Below are 13989 nucleotides of genomic sequence, written 5' to 3'. Positions count from 1 at the left end.
AGTAGAGGATGCTCTTCTTCATTTTCCTTTAAACACGTGTTTGATCCTATGTTTGTTGGTGATTTGGATGATCTTCACATTGCAAGCTTTCATCAACATTTTTAAAGAAATCATTAGAGATATACATTGAATCAAGAGTATTCAATATATTTTTAACACTTAAACATTTAGAAATTTTTGCACAAACATTTTCATGTCGAGCATGATGCAAAATATTCATGGCTTTGATATTTAAAAGGAAACAGTTTTTGTCATATTCATTCCACTTTAATTTTTGTTTAGAAACAAATCTTTTTTTATTTTTTATTTTTTTTTGTAATACTCCGTATTTTATAATCAATGGATATCATATAAATAGAAATTATTTTCTTCCATCGATCATAAAACGATCCATTAAAGTAAGGTGGTATATCTATGAAATATTGCCTCCTTAAACATTGAAGTCTTTTGGGATGGCCATGGATCACTCCTAATTGTTAAACCAAAAAATAAGAGTACTTGTGATACCAAATGAAACTGTATTAATATAAGAGTGTACACCCAAGAAGGGGTTGAATTGGGTGTTTCAAAACTTTTTCAGTTGAAAGGATTTTATACAAAACTATTTTCTACTATTTTTATAACTAGAAAACAATGTTGTAAATGTGAAAAGTTTGAAATGTGAAAATCAAATGCAAGAGAATTAAAAATAAATAACAGACAAGATATATAGTGGTTTGACACAACTCGTCCTACTCCTCACCTTGACTCCTTATCAAGGATTTTAAGAATCCATTATGTAGCTTTTACCAGGTTTAGCTATAACCCTTCAGTAAATTGAGACAAATAGGTATTAAGCAAAAGCTTACAGAGAAAACACTCTCAAACAAATATGAAGCGGAATCTCACACTATGATATCCCTCTAAAAATATGAAAAAAATGATCAAGAGGAATTTTAAAGATTACAAACAGAGAGTACAAAAGAAGAAAAATAAAAGTACTTCACTCTCTCTCAATATCAAGGCTTTGAAGACAAGAGAACAATAGAGATTAGTTTTCAATTCAACTTTTTCTCTTTTTTTCTCCTCTTTCTCATTCTCCTCAAGATAACTATATTCTCATGCATCCCTTGGATATATATATATATATATAGTTGCTTGGATTTAGACTTTGAATGCACTTGAACTTTTAACAACTCTTTTTTGGTCAAATTAGATTTTCATATATGTATGTATAAAAGCATTCTTCTTTTGTCCTTACAATAGTTAGAATTCAATCTTAAAGCTCAAACATAGTTAACTTTCATAAAAGATTGTTCAAATATCATTTAATGACAATTTGATTGTCTAAAATTAAAAACTATGCGCATTTAATGTTGTTTGTAATGGTTAGTTTTTTGAATTTCAACACAGCCTTACTCGAGTAATCTTGATTTCGTCGATTAAGCTTAGACATTACTCAACTATTAGAAAATGTTGCTCAATTAAGCTTGTCAACTATATTAGTCATTACTCAACTAATATGTTTGTTACTTAGCTAAATAATGATATTACTCGATTAAAAGAATATCTTAGTCGATTAACATTTCTATCACTTTTAATTTTAAATTTTTTACTCGATTAACACATTTGATACTTGATTAAAATATGACATTACTCGAGTATAAATTACTCTTAGTCAATTAATAATTCAAGTATAGAGACTCATACTCAATATGATAATTTTTACTCAATTAAGTATGAAGTTACTCGATTAATAATTTCTTCTTAGTTAACTAAATGCTCAACTATAGAAACTTAACATTTGCTCATGATTTATTACTTGAGTAAAATTCCTAGTTACTCGACAAAGAAATGAGTTACTCAATTAATATTTTTCTTAGTTGACTAATGATACAAGTTCAGAGACTTGTCATTTTGACCCCGATTTTTTACTCGATTAAAGAATAAAATTACTTGACTAATGTACCACTTAGTTGATTAACATTCTTGTAACGACCCGACATGGGGTCCAGAGTATGTTGGCCTTGGTGGTGTGTGCTATATTTTGGTAAGTTGATTTAGAAGGTTAAAAATATTCTAAGTCTTGTGAAAAGTGAAAAATGGAATGGAATACATGTGGGTTGACTGTTCCAAGCCAAAGGGAGTGAGAAGTTGTGAAAAAGTCAAAATAAGGCCTATAGAATTGAGGAAAAATGAGGCTCTCCGCTGGGTGTGTGTGTGGATATATATATATATATAGTTATTTCTATTTAATTTAAAGGAGGAAAATGGGGAGTGGCAACCATGAAAATAGTGGCAAATGCAAGGGCAAATGGGGGAAAATGGGAGAATTATATATATATATATATGGCTTTGTGTGTAATCTTCTTCATTTCTCTTCCTCCTTCTCCTGACTCTTCTTCTCTTTTTTGCTCCACCGACTCTTCTTCTTCATCTCCTTCTTGGTTGTGCAAAGAGAAGATTGGGTGCTGAAGCTAAAGGGTTGTTAGTTGATCGCAGAAGCTCGGTTTGTGGTTTGTCTTCTTCTTCAGATTCATTTAACCATTGAGGCAAGTTCCTATTTCATCTTTTTTCCATGACAAGTTCTTCTATTAGAACCTTGTTGTCGTGTGCCTTAAATCTCTCCTCCCTTTGTGATTCTTGAGACATCCATTTTCGGGTTAAGTTTCCATAAAACCCTTCTTTGGAAGGAGATTTTGTACAAACCTGGTTGGTTGTGATTCGTGTCATTTTTCTTGTCTTTTTGATAAATCGGGCCTAGCATCTAAACGGGGACTTGATTCACCCCATATTTCTAAAAGGAATGGCATGTTATTGCTAGGGTGTAGTTGCATGCAAGAATTTGGTGTTGCTTACATGTATTTTGGGTGTTATGTGAGTTGTTTGTGGCTTTTCGGGTACTATCGGTCCACTGTTTTCCCTTAATCTGTCGACAGTTGGGTGTGAAGGGTTATGTCGGTCGACCGTTGGCTTAAACAGTCGACAATTTGGGTGAAAGGCCTCTATCGGTGAACTGTTTCCTTCCCATCGGTCGACCATTTTTAGCCTGTACAACATGAGCATGCTCTACAGTTTTGGCCATAACTTCTTATAGAAATATCGGATTTATGAACATTTGTTGCGTTATAAACTAGACTCAATAGGATTCAATTTGGTTCATATTTAAAGCTATTTGGATAAGTTTTGAGAGGCCTCCTATTATTTTCAAAATATATCTAAATGTTCTTGGCCAATTTGTGTACAACTATTAGCGTGTTTGCACATAAGGGACTTGGGTGCGTTAAATGCATATAAATAAACATGTTGGCTGAATAATATCCCATAAAAGTATCCTTGAATGAGACAATAACCACTAGTACTATGAGATTGCCTAGTTTCATGTTGCGATGGAAATGAACATACATATCTCATGCATTGACATATGTGTGCGAGTTATATAATGGTGGTATGCCGTGGATTTCCAAGGCAGTGCGTTCGTGCATTCACACTATGGCAGTTAGTCCATTGTCACTATGGTTGTGTGTCTATTAATACTATGACGATGAGTCCGTTGACACTATGGCAGTGTGTCCGCTAATACTATGACGGTGAGTCCGTTGACACTATGGCAATGAGTCCGCTGACACTATGATGGTGATGTCCGTTGACACTATAACAGTGAGTTTGCTGGCAATATATTTGCATATTACTATGGTAGTGAGTCTGTCGATATGTCCACTCATGGTAGAGAACCCTTGATACTATCTTATCCATGTTATTAGCATTGTTATTCCATCTTGGTGAGACGATATTGCGAATTATATATGTTCATGCTACTTTTACTCCTATGACTTATACTTGCTAGTGGCCATTGTGATTATCTTTTATTCATTTATGGTTATCGTATTATGATCCACTTTGTTATGATCCATGTTTGTTTCATAGACTTGCTGAGCCTTGTGGCTCATGTTGTTTCTTGCGCCATTCCAAGTAAAGATAAAGACAAGCTAAGGTCGGTGACGGGTATAGCTACTAGTGAGTCTTATAATAGATGTGTACAGATGTCTTCCCAACCTGTAGGTTCTTGGGGGTTGTTTTGAGGGCAGGGAGCCAAGTTCTATTTTGTACTTTCCTTTATCCCCTTTCATATTTTGTAATATATGGGAAGATGGACCCGAATATAACACAGTATTAACCTGGAGATGTATATGTGCATAAGTGAAGTTTTATGATTTTTGTATTGTTTATGTGGTTAGCTCTTATTGGAATATATTATGTACCTAACCTTTAATGACTCTCTCTTACCGATCTTCTTTCCTAGCGGGAGTTCCAGTAAGCAGGCCGTTACAATTCTGCTTACTCGATTTATGCTATTCCATAACATACTCGAGTAATACAAGTATATAATTAATTAAACCCTTGAGTGTTTTGATCTTACTCAATTAAAATGATAATTAGATGAGTACAACACATGTTACTCAACTAAAACATTTCCTTACTCGATTACAAGAATAATTACTCTATTAAGCTCAAATATTAGTTAATTAATCATTGAAACCCTAGAGTAACACTTTAAGGTTAATCCTATTGAGGTTCATTTACATTTAGCTTATTAGAACCTCAAAACATCCTTAAATGTTCATTAAAGTTTTGTATTAAATATTCATCATCAAAACATTATCAAAATCAAACTCAACACTCAAGAATGATGGGTTTTATCCCTCTATTGTCGCTATTAATTGCACTTGATATCTTGAGTCCAATTCTCTTTGAAAAGGTCTTTTCTCCTAAGAAATATGAGGATGTTCTCCCAAATGGTGATCATTCCATTGAGAGAGTTTGTCCTTGGATTAGCTTTTTTTCTTTCCTTATTAACCAAGGAAGGTGGTCAGAGATTCAATGAGGTGCTACACTTAATTCTTGAGTTGTGTAAGTTTATTTTGGGGAGGTTGATTACCCTAGTGGTCATGAGATGGTTAGTTCACAATAATAGGGATTCGAGCCCTTTTGTGGCTTTTTTATGCTCGAGACTAATGGTTATAAGTGTTAAGCGAGGAGGCATATAGTGTGACAAGCTAGGTAGCTACTTGATGGACAAGTGGGTAACCACCAAAGTCAAGCGCGTATGAATGGATACAATAATTGGGCCCATGGTAGGGGACAAAGTGATAAGGTTTAAAGGTCCAAACACCACCCAATCTATGATGTGTTTGTGCCTTTTTTGAGTACTATATGATTCTGAGGCTTTCCTTCCAATCCTTAAGCTCAAGTGTGTCTTAAACTAACTCTTTCTGTAAGAAAGAAAGACGGGGTCTAGTCCTCCGATAGATCCTCTAACACTCAAGTTAGTCACTATGCTAAAAAATAACATAATAGTGATATAAAAAATGTGTAATAAATGTCATACATAAACCCTTGGGACATTATACCTTTATTTAAACGGTCTATGCAGCCAATATGGCTAGGATGAGACCATGTGGATGGTCGAATATGAACCTTAGGGTGGACTAGGTAGACCAATCATAGGTCCAAGCTTAAGCCCTGGCTCACCTTGGTGCAAGTTTGGGTTATCTACTGTAGGACCTTGAGGTAGGCCTAACTTTTTGGGCCCTCTCTAACTTGAAGCCCAATTCTCAAATTTGGGTTATTTTGGGGAATAGTGTCCACCATCAATGTTAACATTAACCTAAAAACAATGAACATTTTGAAGATTATAGGTCTCATTATAAATTGTTTTGCTTGTTATAATAACAAGGAATCCTTTGCCATTACTTTAAAATTTTTGGGGATCTTATATGGGTGTCTAAGGTTTAAAAAATTTCACATCTTAGGTGTGCAACAAAAATATACACAAAAAGCCACATGAAGCTGAGGTGTTTTATCAATATACACTCACTATTCATCCAAAATTGAACTATTTAGTAAAGAATTACCTCTTAAAGGACTAGTGTTTGGTGTAAGAGAAGCTTCACAAGTTGACTTTATCCTTCTCAAGTGTGAAAGGGCCTAGTTGGTCCATACCAAGCTAGCTTCCAAAATCCCTTAAACCTCTTCTAGTGCTAGTTGAAAACTGCAAAGGGTATGTATAGGCTTGTAGCTCTCCTTATTTTCAAAAACAAAAGCTCAACTCTTGAGCAATTTGAGAGAAAGAAGAAAAAGTTGTCGAGAAGAAGGAAGCTACAAATTGGCTTAGCTAAAACCTTTTTCTTCTTTTAATCTCTCTATTAATATGCATTAATGGAAGAAGAATAAGTGGATTTCAGGAAAAATTCACTCATAAACCATGCAACAAAAGAGAGTGACAAGTAGCATGGGAGTTGGTGGACATTCCACTAACTCTTAAACCTTCCATGCATAATCTATCAAATAGAAACTATCGACAATATTCATCGAGCAATCAACAATTTTCAACTTTTGAAAAACTATCAACAGTTCAAGAAATGAGTCGACAATTTGATGTTTGTTATTGCAAGGCTTTACTCAATTGCATACCAATATGTCATTAAGTCTTAATGATAATTAAACATTCCATTAATCTTAATGGAACCGAAAACATAACACAAGTCCCACAATTTTATTTTGATCGCTTTATTTTTGGGTGCGACTTTCTCAGTTCACTATCAAATAGCAATTAGGAAATATCAAACTCCTTTTATGTCAATCGAACTCTTCAATCCATTTTGAGAAACTTTTTATCTTCTCAAAACACCCTGAAGATGTTGAGTGACTTCTAGCAACATACTAAGATATTATAAATGGCAATGAACTCAATTGAGAGTGAACCTAGTTCATTAACGATTACCTTATAATTCAATCCTTTAATTACTAATGTCTTGACCGATTGAGAACCATGGACTAATCAAACTCACTAACTTAGTACTATGCAGTAGATCCCAATTAGTGTAATGAGATGATTATAAAGCAAAATTAGCTTAAGAAAAAGGGTGAATGAAGCTTTCACCCTTAAAATTTTCAAATAAACTAAAGTAAAAGATAAAGAAAAATTGAAAGAATGCAACACACCAAAATTTTAGAGTGGTTTGGCTACCTACCTACTCCACTACCTTGGTTTTTCACCAAGGATCTAGTCAACCAAACTTATTTGGGTAGCTTTTACAACAGGCACAGCTACAAACCTTTTCCAACAGATAGCTTTAAAACAAGATCAAGCACAACCAATGCCTTTTACAAGGATCAGGCTTAACTTTTACAACCTCACAAGAAAATGTAAATAAAGTATACAAGAGAAGGGTTGAGATTACAGTGGAATACATACATTTCTCTTGAATTTACAAAGAGATAAAGGATAGGAATGATAAGCACATTCTCTCTTTTCTTTTGATGGATGTGAAGCTGTTGATAGTGAAGCCCCAACTCAAAGAGGGCCGCAGGATGGAAGGTTAGTGGGCTTGACCCATTTAGCAACCTCCTGCGGCCTTGCTGGATGGATGGCAATTGGGCTTGGCCCATTCAGCAACCTCCGCAATCTGTTAGCTCCGTGGCCCATCCAATGCTCTCCCATATAAATGACCTGGTCTTCGTTTGTTACAACCGCATCTCATCCTTAGCCCTAAATCTGCCAATCTTCTCTCCAGAACCTATCCTCTCACGTGGCTATTTAAACCCTAGCTGCGATCTATAGCGATATACTGGCGCTCACTGATCTCTTCCATCTACTGCTGTCATCCTCCCCTTCAGTGCTGTTCGAGTCCTACAGATCTTGTGTGTTGGCTCGTTTATGGTTGTAAGCTATTACTGTTACCATCTTACTTACTTGTCTTGCTGTATTTGTTTGGAGTGTTGACAAGCTGAGGGTGTATATCTATCATCATGATTATAGTGCAGTGAGCTCCCTTAAATCGGAACTCAACGTGGACGTAGCCCTATTTTAGGGTGAACCACGGTAAAAACCTCGTGCCTCTTTCACTGTATTTATGTTTGTGCTGCTTTGATCTATTTTGTGGGAACTGTCTTTGTTATTATCTTCCTCTTTCATTGTATCAACGTGGACGTAGCCCTATTTTAGGGTGAACCACGGTAAAAACCTCGTGCCTCTTTCACTGTATTTATGTTTGTGCTGCTTTGATCTATTTTGCGGGAACTGTCTTTGTTATTATCTTCCTGTGTTAGAGGTGGTTGGGACATTTGTATGTGTGTGTATGCATGTCTCAGCCCAACAGTGGTATCAGAGCCCTAAATCGATTACCTTGTTTATCTTACTGTTTGTTTTCTGTTCGTGTTTGGGTAACTGTCCTCTAGGGTTTTATGAGAGATTCAGTCACTGAGGGTTTACTAAGAAAATCTCTAATAGTGACTAGGGGTTAGGGTACCCGATTGCAAGATGACTACCACTAGGTTTGATATTGGGGTTTTCAATGGTAAAGGGGATTTTGGGAGTTGGAAGAAAAAGATGAGGGTTCTGCTCTCACATCATAAATTGGTCATTGCCCTAGAACCAAATGATAGGAAATGGACTAGGGAACAATTAGATCAGACAGCTGAGATTAGGGAAGAGGCTTATAACCTTATTTTTCTGCATCTAGGTGACAGTGTCATTCGAAAAGTAGATGGAATAACCTCACCTCTTGACCTTTGGAATAAACTAGAATCTTTATATGCTGTTATGGCTGCCCCTAATTTAGTTTATCTTAAAGGTCTGTTATTTAATTTCAAAATGGACACCTCTAAGTCTATGGATGAAAACATAGATGAGTTTACTAGGTTGTCTCTTCTTCTTAGGGGAACTGATCAAGCATTAGGAGACACTAGTGAAGCTATGATCTTACTAAATTCTCTATCTGATGATTATAATGTGGTAAAACATGCTCTTCAATATACTGGTATAGTCCCTACACTTGAATTAGTTATTTCAGGGCTAAAGGCTAGAGAACTAGAATTAAATGCCTCTAAGAAACATGGTAATGCCCTATTCACAAAAGGGGAATTTCATAAGAAGCAATTTAATTCTAAACAATCTAATGGATTTAACTCTAAGGGCAAGAAAAAGGATAACAAAGGAAAACAAAAACCTAAATGGAAATGTTATCATTGCGGTAAGGAAGGCCATATTAAAAAGTACTGCTATGACTTAAAGAGACAAAATCAAAAGGCTAACCCGACTGATCCTATAGGAACCTCAAATTGTTTAGCAGAAGTCTTAACTATTTCTGAAACTTCCTCTAGTGAATGGATTATGGATTCAGGATGTTCCTTTCATATGAGTCCTAACCTAGAATGGTTTCATAATTTTGATGATAATGAAAAGGGAACAGTCTATATGGGAAACAATCATTCATGCAAAGTAGAAGGCATAAGGGACATATCACTTAAACTCCATGACAACAACTTAAGAATTCTCACAGGGGTAAGATATGTGCCAAATTTAAAAAGAAATCTAATATCACTTGGCACTTTAGATGAACAAGGACTATCTTATAAAGCTGAAAAAGGTTCATTGTTTGTATTTAAGAATGATAAGTTAGTTCTTTCTGGTACCAAGAAAAATGGTTTATATGTCTTGAATGGTTGTTGTTCTTCATACTTGCCTGCTGCATGCACTGTTAAATCTGAGGGAACAGATCTATGGCACTTGAGGCTTGGTCATATGAGCTTGAAAGGTATGCAGGCTTTATCAAGCCACGGCTACCTAGGTTCTCTAACACCTGACTCTATAAATTTCTGTGAGTCATGTTTCCTTGGCAAGCAACGCAGGTTGAGCTTCCCTAAAGGAACTCACCTTGCGAAGGCATGCCTAGAATACTTACATGCAGATCTTTGGGGTCCATCTCAGACACCTACTCAAGGTGGAAACATGTATTTTCTCTCTATTATTGATGATTATACTAGGAAGGTCTGGGTTTTCTTACTTAAATCTAAAGATCAGACATTAGATAAATTTAAGTCATGGAAAACTCTAGTAGAAAATCAATCAGAAAGAAAAATTAAAATTTTAAGAACAGATAATGGGTTAGAGTTCTGCAGCAAAGAATTTAATGAATATTGTAGTTCCCAAGGCATACTTAGGCATAGAACAGTAAGATATACACCCCAACAAAATGGGGTAGCTGAGAGGATGAATAGAACTTTATTAGAAAAAGTCAGATGCTTATTACTTACTGCTAACTTGCCTAAATCATTATGGGGGGAAGCACTAAACACTGCTGCATATATAGTAAATAGGAGTCCTTCAACTGCATTAAAACTTGTTTTCCTAGAAGAAAAATGGACCAAGAGAAAGCTAACCTACAATCATCTTAAAGTTTTTGGGTGTGAGGCCTTTGCTCATCAGTCAGAGGGTAAGTTGGACCCTAGATCTAAGAAGTGTATATTCTTAGGATACCAAGAAAGGACTAAGGGATACCGGCTATGGGATAGGACTTCAAGTGGAGTAAAAATTATAATAAGTAGGGATGTTGTATTTAATGAAGATAACTTCCCTTGCAAATCCTCAAATAAAATAGAAGAAACTTCAAAACATCATGAACATAGAGGTGGAAATTATATTGAGGTGGAGCACCGAGCTGGTACTCATGACCAGCTGACAGTACCTAATCCTCAGGAGTCTGATCCAGTATTAGACAGTAACTTAGGTGGAAATTCTGAGCACTTAGGTGAAAATTCTGAGCCTAACCATAGTGAAAGTGAAGTTGAAGAGGTGGCTGTAGACACCCCTCATCCAGATCTCAACAATTATCAGCTTGCTAGAGATAGAGGCCGGAGAGAAGTAAGACCACCTGCTAGGTTTGGCTATGCCGATTTAATTTACTGTGCTCTGATAGCAGGAGCTGAAATGAAATCTACTGAACCATCTTGTTATGAAGAGGCCATTAAATCTCTTGAACACCTAAAATGGAAACAAGCCATGGATGAGGAAATGGCATCTTTAAAATTAAATGGAACGTGGAAGTTGGTTGCAAAGCCTGAAAACCATAAGTTGGTAAAGTGTAAGTGGCTATATAAACTGAAAGGGAATGAACAAATCTGATCCTATCAGGTATAAGGCTCGCCTAGTTACTAAGGGGTTTACCCGAAGGGAAGGGATAGACTATACTGAAATTTACTCACCAGTTGTAAGGTTTAAAACAATTCGACTGATGCTAGCTATTGTTGCTCATTTTGACTTAGAACTAGAACAATTAGATGTTAAAACAGCTTTCTTACATGGGGATCTAGAAGAACTTATATATATGGATCAACCTGTTGGCTATGTAGATCCTTCTCATCCAGAACATGTTTGCTTACTTAAAAAATCTCTATATGGATTAAAACAATCCCCACGGCAATGGTATAAAAAGTTTGATGATTTTGCATTGAAAGCTGGTTTTATTAGAAGCAACTACGATGCCTGTTTTTACTTTATAATATCTGATGAACCTGTTTACCTGCTTCTATATGTTGATGACATTCTATTGATCAGCAAATCTAAGTCTAAAATTAAAAACTTACAGTCTCAATTAAATGACAACTTTGACATGAAAGACTTAGGTCCTGCAAATAAAATTCTTGGTATGAAAATTGAAAGGAATAGAAGCAAATATTTTATGAAAATTCATCAACATGATTATTTGGAAAAAAAACAATAATTAAGTTTGGCATGGCTGGCTGTAAACCTTTAAACACTCCCCTAGCTGGACATTTCATTTTATCAAAATCTCAATGCCCTAAAACTAATGCTGAACATATTAAAATGGAAGATATTCCTTATGCTAATGTAATAGGGACTATCATGTATTCAATGATAAGCACTAGACCTGACCTTGCATACTCTATTTCATTGCTTAGCCGATTTATGTCTAATCCGGGAAAATCACATTGGGATGCACTGAAATATGTTCTGAGATATATTAAAGGTACAACCGGAGTAGGGTTAAATTATATGAAAAGAGGTGAAAATCTTGATCTTGTTGGGTATGTAGACTCTGATTTTGCAGGTGATCATGACACTAGAAAATCCACAACAGCCTATATGTTTTCTCTTAGAGGTAATTGCATCAGCTGGAAAGCACAGCTGTAGCCATTGGTTCCGCTATCTTCTACTGAGGCAGAATACGTGGCTTTGACTGATGCATTTAAGGAAGCCATTTGGCTTCAAGGTATACTAGCTGAAATCCACTTACTGGTAAGAAATGCTGACATATTTTGTGACAATCAGAGTGCTATACACTTGTGTAAAAATCCGGTGTACCATGAACGATCAAAACATATAAACATAAAATACCATTATGTCAGAGATCAGGTTGCAACAAGAAAGGTAAGCATTCAGAAAGTTCCTACTGAAGAGAATCCAGCCGACATGGGGACTAAGGTGGTGTCAACAGCAAAATTCAAACACTGTTTGGATTTGCTGCACATTCATGTTGGTTGACCCAAAACCAACTAGAGTGATGAAGGTGAGAGGTTGAAGCATGCTGCACTATTCTACAAGTTTGTGTTGAGTCTTCAAGGTGGAGAATGTTGATAGTGAAGCCCCAACTCAAAGAGGGCCGCAGGATGGAAGGTTAGTGGGCTTGACCCATTTAGCAACCTCCCGTGGCCTTGCTGGATGGATGGCAATTGGGCTTGGCCCATTCAGCAACCTCCGCGATCTGTTAGCTCCATGGCCCATCCAATGCTCTCCCATATAAATGACCTGGTCTTCATTTGTTACAACCGCATCTCATCCTTAGCCCTAAATCTGCCGATCTTCTCTCCAGAACCTATCCTCTCACGTGGCTATTTAAACCCTAGCTGCGATCTATGGCGATATACTAGCGCTCACTGATCTCTTCTGTCTACTGCTGTCATCCTCCCCTTCAGTGCTATTCGAGTCCTACAGATCTTGTGTGTTGGCTCGTTTATGGTTGTAAGCTATTACTGTTACCATCTTACTTACTTGTCTTGCTGTATTTGTTTGGAGTGTTGACAAGCTGAGGGTGTATATCTATCATCATCATTATAGTGCAGTGAGCTCCCTTAAACCGGAACTCAACGTGGACGTAGCCCTATTTTAGGGTGAACCACGGTAAAAACCTAATGCCTCTTTCACTGTATTTATGTTTGTGCTGCTTTGATCTATTTTGTGGGAACTGTCTTTGTTATTATCTTCCTATGTTAGAGGTGGTTGGGACATTTGTATGTGTGTGTATGCATGTCTTAGCCCAATAGAAGCAATGAAGCACACTTGAAAGCTTTGAGTTCTCAGGTTCTCTTTAGTGCATCAATCCTGTATTAGCTTTCTACTTTGCTTCCTTAAACACCAGCTCCTTATACAGTGTTCCTCTCTTTAATGCTTATGTTGGAAATACTAGAATACAAAATTGCCTTCTTTGTAACTGTCATTTTTTATGTCTAAACAATCTCACAAAGTAGTTATTAAATCATTTTTAATGAATAAATAGTCTGAATTATACTCTGAAAAGTAGAAATACGTGCATTAAATGCTCTTAATGGCTATAAATTCAAAAACTCTCAAATTTTACTCAATTACACATTGCAATTTAATTAACTAATTTTTATGGATACTCGAGTGCATTTAGTTTGTATTCGACTATTTTTCAAATTTACTCGATTACAAAATCATTATACTCTATTAAATTTTTGCAATAGAAATTTATAAAGCTTACTTGATTGAATTGCCAAATTTAGTTGATTATATTCTAACATTTACTTGATTACAATTTCGAATACTCGATTACATTAAAGTTCTAGAGATTTGACTAATCGTTGGTAAATAAGTACTAATTACAATTTAGATTTACTCGAGTGCATTTAGATGTTTATTCGATTACAAAATTTAGTACTCGATTACTTTTGCTCTATCAGAAACTTGCAATAATCACTCAATTACAAAAGTTTATTTAATCGATTATGTTTTATCTTTTACTTTATTACAAATTTGAATACTCAATTACATCAAAATTCCAGAGACTTGATAGATCACTGGAGAACAAGTAGTTGATTACAAATTTAATTTATTCGGGTACATTTAGATGCTTACTCAATTACAAATTTTAAGTAATTGATTAATTTTGTTCTGACATAAACTTGCAA

This window comes from Diospyros lotus, chromosome 7, assembly GCF_014633365.1.
Source record: "Diospyros lotus cultivar Yz01 chromosome 7, ASM1463336v1, whole genome shotgun sequence".
Classification (NCBI taxonomy): domain Eukaryota; kingdom Viridiplantae; phylum Streptophyta; class Magnoliopsida; order Ericales; family Ebenaceae; genus Diospyros; species Diospyros lotus.
The sequence above is the reverse complement of the archived record's forward strand: the minus strand, read 5'-3'. Positions refer to the sequence as shown.